At 41.9% G+C, this 8,146-nt stretch overlaps 1 long non-coding RNA gene across 26 annotated transcripts; it reads right to left on the reverse strand.

Moving 5' to 3' along the window:
• Positions 1 to 282: 282 nt before the first annotated feature.
• Positions 283 to 6,476, reverse strand: LOC123069876 (uncharacterized). Of its 26 annotated transcripts, XR_006433143.1 has the most exons (9): positions 5,710 to 6,470; positions 5,281 to 5,437; positions 5,143 to 5,180; positions 4,920 to 5,054; positions 4,367 to 4,823; positions 3,994 to 4,107; positions 3,391 to 3,427; positions 3,156 to 3,267; positions 353 to 2,406 (listed from the first exon to the last, which is right to left on the reverse strand). It is a non-coding gene; the product is annotated as an uncharacterized lncRNA (long non-coding RNA). The 26 variants fall into 26 exon arrangements; XR_006433137.1 differs by having other exon boundaries at positions 5,143 to 5,437; positions 5,710 to 6,471; XR_006433139.1 differs by having other exon boundaries at positions 4,920 to 5,058; positions 5,143 to 5,437; positions 5,710 to 6,471.
• Positions 6,477 to 8,146: the final 1,670 nt, after the last annotated feature.

The following is an 8,146-nucleotide window of genomic DNA, read 5'->3' on the forward strand; positions in this document are numbered from 1 at the left end:
AGCGAGCCGAGCATGGTGAGAGTGATAGCATGATAGCGTGATCTGCTGACCAATTTTATAGATACTCAATGTTCGGGAAAGTGTTTATGCTTGTTGTGTGAACCACTGAACCTTGTCCTTATGTGTTATTTGGCTATTTGTTGTGGTTTGTGAACCACTGAACCTCAACCTTATATGCTATTTTAGATTTTCAGTTGCCTATATGCTATATTTCCTATTTTCTTGTGCATATTATTCGAAAGCAGCCAAATTCTGGCCAATTTTTTAAAAAAAAACGCTTAATCCCGGTTAAGCTGCGCTTAAGCGGCAATTGCTCTAAGCTGTGGCCTTCCGCTCCGCTTACGCTTACCGCTTTCTCAAACATTGTAGATACTTAGGTACACATGTTTGTATGTTCTATTACATGGTAGCATGATAGCTCAAAAAAAAAATATGAGATCACTTGATGATAGCTTACATTGGCTTTATCAAGCAAGTTATATTAGCATAGATGTATCATAGATATAGTGCTTATCTCTTAACATTTCGCTGAGTCTTGTATCTGCTGCCAGCAAGAAAGACCAAGACATAAAAGTGGTTGTATTAGGTAGTCATTGTTGGATGTCCCATATGTACCGAACACGATTTCATCGTTTAAGCAACTCTTCATGGTGGGGCTGAGCAGTCCTTGTAATCATCCTGAATGAACCGAGAGAGATCCAACTCGTAGATTGTGACATGAGATTGTATGCCTGCAACACATGCCAAGAAGTATAGGTTGATCGAGATCAGACATCGAAGTGAATCTCGCAAGCTTGCAATAAGGAAAAGAAAGCTTGTCACTACTGCAACATCTTTACATCAGTTTTAGATAGAGAAATCAATCTTTACTGTGCCATATCAACACATCTATTAAGTTATTGTAGTACCCCAAGCCCTTCAGATTGATCTTGCCTCTTCCATCTACATAAAGGAGGTAGCATGGTAGTCCAAAAAAAAGTTGTCAGCACAGTTCATGATAGCTTATACATTGGTTTTAGAAAGCAAGCTATATAGGTAGCCATATATCATATAGATAGCCCTAATCTTTCAGCTCGTGGTTGAGTTTTTTATCTTCTGTTGATATGTCAGATCAAAACATGTAGTCATCAACATTAGGCAGAGTCATTGATGCATGTTCCATCAATATACCTGCATATACTGATAGATGATAAAAACTTTGAGAATAACAGGATTTTTAGCTTGTTCAAACTGAAGTAGGACAGATGCATATACTGTCTTTCAAGTTCCAAGAAAATAGGAAAACACATGGAAACAGACATCTATATAGCAATCACTTATTCATGTGTAGAGTAAGAAGCATATATGCAATAAGGAATGGTGGCACAAAAGGCAAGGGCGAGCCGAGTATTCAAACCATGCATATGTGACTGCTTCAGAATCAGCTTATAACTTATTACATGGCACCATGACAGATCAAAAGAAAGTATGAGGTCACTTGATAATAACATACATTGATTTTATAAAGCAAATTGTAGTAGTATAAGTTTAAACCATGCACATAAAATTATTTAGACACTGATTAGAAGATAAGGAAATGGATACTCAGTGCTGATACATAGTGTTCCAAGAAGTTTACAATAGATTATTTACAATGTTATTAGCAAGCAAAGCACATAGCTAGAGATGGTTATGAAGTGATGGACATCAGATAAAGTCATCGCTGCATGTGCCATCGGTATCGAAATTGACTTCGTTGTCTAAGCAACTCTTCATGGTGGGTGTGATTGGTAGGCCGTCATTGCCTAAAGCAGAAATTCCTTCGGTATCATCATCCAGACTCCAAAAATACTTGTTTGTTTTTTGTACAATGTCTCATTGTAAAGTTGTATCATTAAGATGATTAGCAACATATCTTATCTATGAGAAATACGATTCAGATTGTTGTCTTCGGGTGTTGATCCTTCTGTGAATTTGGCCTCAATTATACGGCAAAGTTCCTTCGCTACCATGAAATCTCTACTCAGACTACTGCACCAGCTGCTGCTCAAATAGTCTATTTTCTATCGTTTTCTTTCTGTTGATGCTCTAGAGATTTATATTTTTGCTGTTGATGCTCCAGAGATTTATATTTTTGCTGAACCAACTGCAGCTGGTCACAGTTGGAAGTCTTGCAACACCCTACTGTAAGATCCTTCCATGTACTTGAGAGCTTTAGTTTCCAGTCGATCTTCAGCCTCTTCGAGTTTTCCGTACACATAGATGGATATTGATTTCCTTGGAAGTCAGTTATCTAGTTGGTTCTTAGATGGATATAACTAAATGGTTGTGTCAAAACCAACCGTCCTTGCCTTCTGTGTTAAGTACATTGCATTTGCAAGGCCAAGCTATTGCGTAGTAGCATCCAGAAGCCCTTCTGTTGGGATCCTGAATTTTTCCATCGCGACCACCACGAAAGAGAAGACACTATGAGTAGTGCAGTTTATGATTCTATATGTGTCTGTATGTGTATCAATTTCTAGTGAGATACACAATTCGCATAGTAAATGAATTATATGTTATTCTAAAGCTGATAATAAAATAATTAAGTGTAGCCAGGGCTTGAGCTTGCTTAAAATCATGATTGTACTATTTGCCAAGCACCAACAAACCAGGGGATCAACAGGTGTGGGTATGTACCAAGTGGTTACTCTAGTCTTTATTAGGAAGTATGCATAGTCTTGGTAGAAAACAAATTTCATTATCTCGTCCTTGATGCTATAATATTTATCAGAAGAGGTTATGGAAGCAAATATAAGGTACAATCATGGTTTTGTCTAATTTTGACGGAATCACACTGCCAACCTATCACTTCTGCTGCGTATGTGATGCCATGCTGAGCACTCGCACGAGACATGGATAACGCCACCAAAATGACCTTGTCAATAAATGCAAATTTGTACAATGTACGAACATGGTCTGACACAGATAATACCTCTAACAACCACATAGGATTTTAGCACATAGGAATATATACAGAAAAATAAGACCAGAGATGAACTTATTCTGAACTCAAGGACACCAAACTGTTGGAAAATAAAGGGAAGCACCAATCCTCATGAAATTTGTGCTGATAGGTAGAACATATTCCTTTTCATGTATTGTGGTACAGGGGTTGCGGAAGAAAGCATGCTCACCTTTCTTGGTAGGGTGCGACTGCTCCAGGGACAACAAGCCACAAGATCTCCAACCAATCAGAAACAAATAATAATTTCCCTCTCTTCAGTTTCAGACATCCAGTCACCAAAACTGTATGGGCCAAATATAATCCTCAGAGGATGTAGGAAATAATAAATAAGCAAAAGGATTATCCCTGGAAATGCAATAATGTTGCAAAACAGTCAAGATTGTATGAAAAATTACATATCTTACCCTGTTGCTCGCACTCCTCAACGCCTGCTCCTTCTCCCTGTCATTGGCATGGTTGCATTATACACTATAACCAACATCCACGAATAAAATTTAACAAAAGCATTTGATAACAGAAAAAGGAGTGAAATGAGATATACAGTCGGTTCAATAGCCCAATGTTTTGCAAGATCATAAAAGCTACTCTAAATATGGGTAATTAATAAAGGTACGATATTGATGATTTATTTTCATATCAAAAGAAGATAGGTAATGGAGATTCCATTAGTAAACAAATAAGTGCGAGGGAAAACTATGTATAGTCCAACATGTTTAGGCTTTCTTAGTCAATAGTCTACTCAAATGTAGTTAATATATAGCAGATCAATATCAAAAAAATACCTGCCTAAATATGCCGAGAAGAGAGGTAGAAAGCCTATTTAAATCTATAACAGTTACAAAGTTGCATCATCCTACTACGTTAAACATATAATGGTAGCTCTAGATGTTGCTTAACATGGAGCATAGTTTGATGCCGCAGTGCAACCTCATAAACTTTGCATACAACAACCTGTAGATAAATGTGAACCAAAATAAAGTGTCTTTGCTCCAAATGATAGAACATACCTGAACGCCATTTCTTCACATCTCATCTCTCAAACAGAGGCATGCCAAATACTTGCCATAGGAGGTTTCCAGTGCGTACATCAAGCCATCGCTGAAAAGAACCGGAAGACAAACCTGTGAAAAGAATTGAATTCTTTTACAAAAACGAATCATTGAGCAAGCAAATGACAATGAAGGGACGAAAAGATAAGCAGTCACATGGTCAATGAGCAAAGGTGCTCCAGGGCAGAAGGAACTACACACAAACTCATGGAGAAGCAACCTGGAATCGGTAAAACAAAGTGGCAGCTAGAAACTAACCTGAACCAATAAGAACATGCCATGCTTAGCCATCACCCAAGGATGTGAAATAAATACAGGGCATTTTTCTCACCTGATGCAGGGTCACAGGCTTGTTGGCGAGGTCCGCAACTCCTTCGACCGCTGCATCGGCAATGGGGTGGGAGACGGGGCAAGTGAAGCTGCTTCCGTCTCTACATCCCTTCCCCCTCTCTACTACCAATGGCTCTCCATCTTCAACCGTAGGGGAACCGGTGCACAGAATCTTGGTATGAAAGCTAGGAATGAGGGATTGGCTGCTCATCTCATGCTATTCCTGTTGGGCGGCGAGGAAGAGGTATCAGCAGCCCAAGCTCGATCGCGAACCTCCTGAGCCAACAAGGAGAGGGTTGCTTGGAACATGAGCTCCATGAAGTCACCATCGTGCACCAGCTGCATGTGTCGGCGTCCACCCACTGAGGCCATCGTTTGCCGACACCACCGCACGAGCCGTCGTCCTCTGCTAGAATCCGAAGTACATTTGTAAATCGCAAGAGGTGCTCTCCTAGAATCTGAAGTACATATATTAAAGCAGCAGTCATTGGTTTGGGCATATATAAAACCAAGAATTAGCAAGAAGCTAAGAAAACTCCTAATCAAGAATATACTGGTTCGCTTATGCTTGTGCTAGTGGCTTGTTTCCTGCCTACTGCTTAATTCCGCATGACATGTGGGAACACCTTCAATCTAGCAAGGATCATCACTACCACATGTGATGCGCAATCACGCGGTAACCTTTGTTACTGACTTGCAAAACAAATTCAGAGAACAAACCACTGTAAGCCGCCAAATAGGTATAGTAGAGGAGATGTTCTTACTTGTGCCTCTTACCTTTGCTGCCAATACTGATTCTTGATGGTCGAATGCATCTAACAAAATCCAGGAAGCAACAAAAGCAACTGTGTAAACATCCAAAACTGCAACAAAATTTATAATTTAACTAAAAGAGGAGCATGAACAAATCATCACCGTGAAGCAACATTACATGATACCGTACATCGCAGCAGTCCTAATATAATTATTCATATTAGCCATCTACACCAAGAAAAAAAATCAAACGTCATCATTGTTGTCCAAACCATTGATTCCTCCTTTGATTTTGAATGATAGCGAAGCATCATGAAATCTGAAAGGAAGCATGGTGTATCGGTTAAAGAGAAGAAAGCCATGGTTGAAACATCTAGTTTTTCTCGAGCAGATTTTTAGTTCTACAAAAAACGAAAGGACAAAGAATGAAATAAAAAGCTAAAAAGAAATTAAGTATGCACACGCAAACCTACAAAGGTTGGTGTTTTACCTACACGTACAGCAACAATCTAGCCAGATGAGAGAGAGAGAGGGGGGGGGGGGGGGGGGGGGGGGGGGGGGGGGGGGGGGGGGGGGGGGGGGGGCTCTCACCTTGTTCTTCAGTCTCCCTCTTGTCATCTTCATTCAATCTGCACACATCTTATTTAGGAAAAGCATAAATCGAGAAATCGAAATCAGATTATCAAAGAACCAGGCGAATCAAGGGGTAAAAGAATAGAGAAAGATGGTGAAGCTGAAGATGTGCGGCCAACATTGGGGATGGGGCACGACGACCAAGCGGTAGGCAGTGATGACCGACTCCATTCCACCATGACCTGAGCACTCCTTCGCACATATGCCCTCCCCACCCTTCCTCGGCTCCTCCACACCCATCATGAATCCTGCGCCCAATCCAGAATCAGTATTGGCAGCAAAGGTAATAGGCATGAGTAAGAAAGAAAGAGGAAGAGAGAAAGAGGCAGAGAGGTGGTTCCTTCTTGCCGCGGTCCAGCGCAGCCGGTGGTGAGGCGGCGGCTGGCCGGCGTCACCTCTCCTGCTCTGCCTCGGAACCGCGTCTCCGATGTTGATGCTTGACCTCCGCTCCACCCTCGTTTCCCCTCTCCTTCCCTCCTCGATCTCTCATCCTCGCCGTCGTCGATCCGCTCCTCCCGCACCGCTGAACTCCAGCGCGGGGCAGGGACGGGGGCTCCTCAAGGGGGCGGGAAGGCCTCCGGGCGGGGCTGCTCTGGCGCGATGGAGAGAGCGGGGAGGGGCCGGGAGGTGGCGGCTGTGCACGGAAGCAGGAGTGGAGAGCGGAGAGGGGGAGGGACTTGGGGCTCGAGAAGCGTGGAGGATTGGTCGATAGGGTTTCACCAGGCTCGACCCACCCCACGGCGCCCACGACCGCCGCGGTCAAGCGTTTTTTGACCGAACACACATACCACACACACTGGACGCTGGGTCCGCGTGCAAAGGAGGCCCATCTGCCATTGACTGGAGCACGAAAGTATAAGGTTGAGAGAAACGAATGGCTAGATTTTTGACAGCACCGTAAAAAAAACGCCAGCGAGGTAGATCGTTCGAGCGATGCAGTTGCGCTAGAACGGCGGGTAGGTTTATAGGTTAAATGTCCCTCACATGGTTATGGCTTATTGTCCATTATATATCCTTTGCCCATATTTTCATGTTCACTTTGCATGATATGCCTATTCCTATGCCTTTGTCATGCATTTATGACCCATGCTTTGCTTTACACATGATAATTGATTCTCATACTTTGATGTGTATTTGCAAGCTCGGTGGAGATATCTCTTGTTATTGCCATGTTTGCTTTACGTCCATTCTATGATGATACTTTCATATTGCTTTGTGCTCGTGCTTGCGATATGTCATGTGCATTGTCTATGCCTAGTGTCTACTCACATGACATGATTGCCATGATTTACTCTAGTGTGTTGCATCTTCGCTCCACTAGTTTGCACGACTTGATCTATATGCTTGTTCATGTTGCATCACACATGATTCATACTTGCTCATTTCATGCGGTTGATGACAACCATTTCTATGCTTTGCACATGATTCATATTGTTTCTTGTCATATATTTCCATGTGTTGCCTCTCTCATGCTAGATGAGTTGTCATGTATTGAGTGCAACGATGCATTTAGCCTTGCTAATGAGATTGCCCCCATAGCATCCTCACATATGATTGGAGATTTTGACATATTTCTTGTGAAGCATGCTTGTCTTCCTTTTTTGCACCATATACCTAGTGCCATGAATATCACCATTGTTGGATCATATTATTCATGCACTTGTGATTCTAATGGTTATGTGCAAAAGATGAGAACCATCATGATGGATGATGTGTTTGTCTATCATGCGCATACTTTGTTTTATTGTGTGCATGTGTAGAATACTTGGACTTTGTGTCGACTTCCACTTCACGTGAGTTGACTGTTCCAGCTCTTGAGAGCAAGCCTCATATATTCTACCATGACTCGCTTCTACACCACATTTCCTACAACTTCGAGATTGTGAAGAATGCACAAGGATACACTTTCAAGGTGACATCCTTTTTGAGCTTGGATATTGTGGATCATACTTCATGTGTTGCTTGCACCATTTGCACGCATGTTCGAGATATTGCTTTCACCCATGCTTGCCACATTTCCATGCTTCATTACATATACACCTTGTGTGTTGCATCCAATTCTTGGACTACTTGCTACTATCATATAGTTGGTTGCACCAATATCATTTCTTCACATATGCCATGTCCCATTGATAGCTACATGCTTACCTTGATTGCCTCACACATGTTGAACAATTTCTCTTTCTATTGTATTGAGTGCCACACTATTTTCACTACACCCTATGCACGCTATGCTTGGATTGTCTTGCACTTAACCCATGTGTTTAGACACTTCATTTTATTTGGTGATGTGAATGATTCATATGCCTACCATCGACCACTTATCGAGCGCTTTATGCATGATTGCTACAACCGTGAGGTTGATGCTTCTTCTCTTGTTACGCATATTTGCATC

Source organism: Triticum aestivum, chromosome 3B, assembly GCF_018294505.1.
Source record: "Triticum aestivum cultivar Chinese Spring chromosome 3B, IWGSC CS RefSeq v2.1, whole genome shotgun sequence".
NCBI classification, from domain to species: domain Eukaryota; kingdom Viridiplantae; phylum Streptophyta; class Magnoliopsida; order Poales; family Poaceae; genus Triticum; species Triticum aestivum.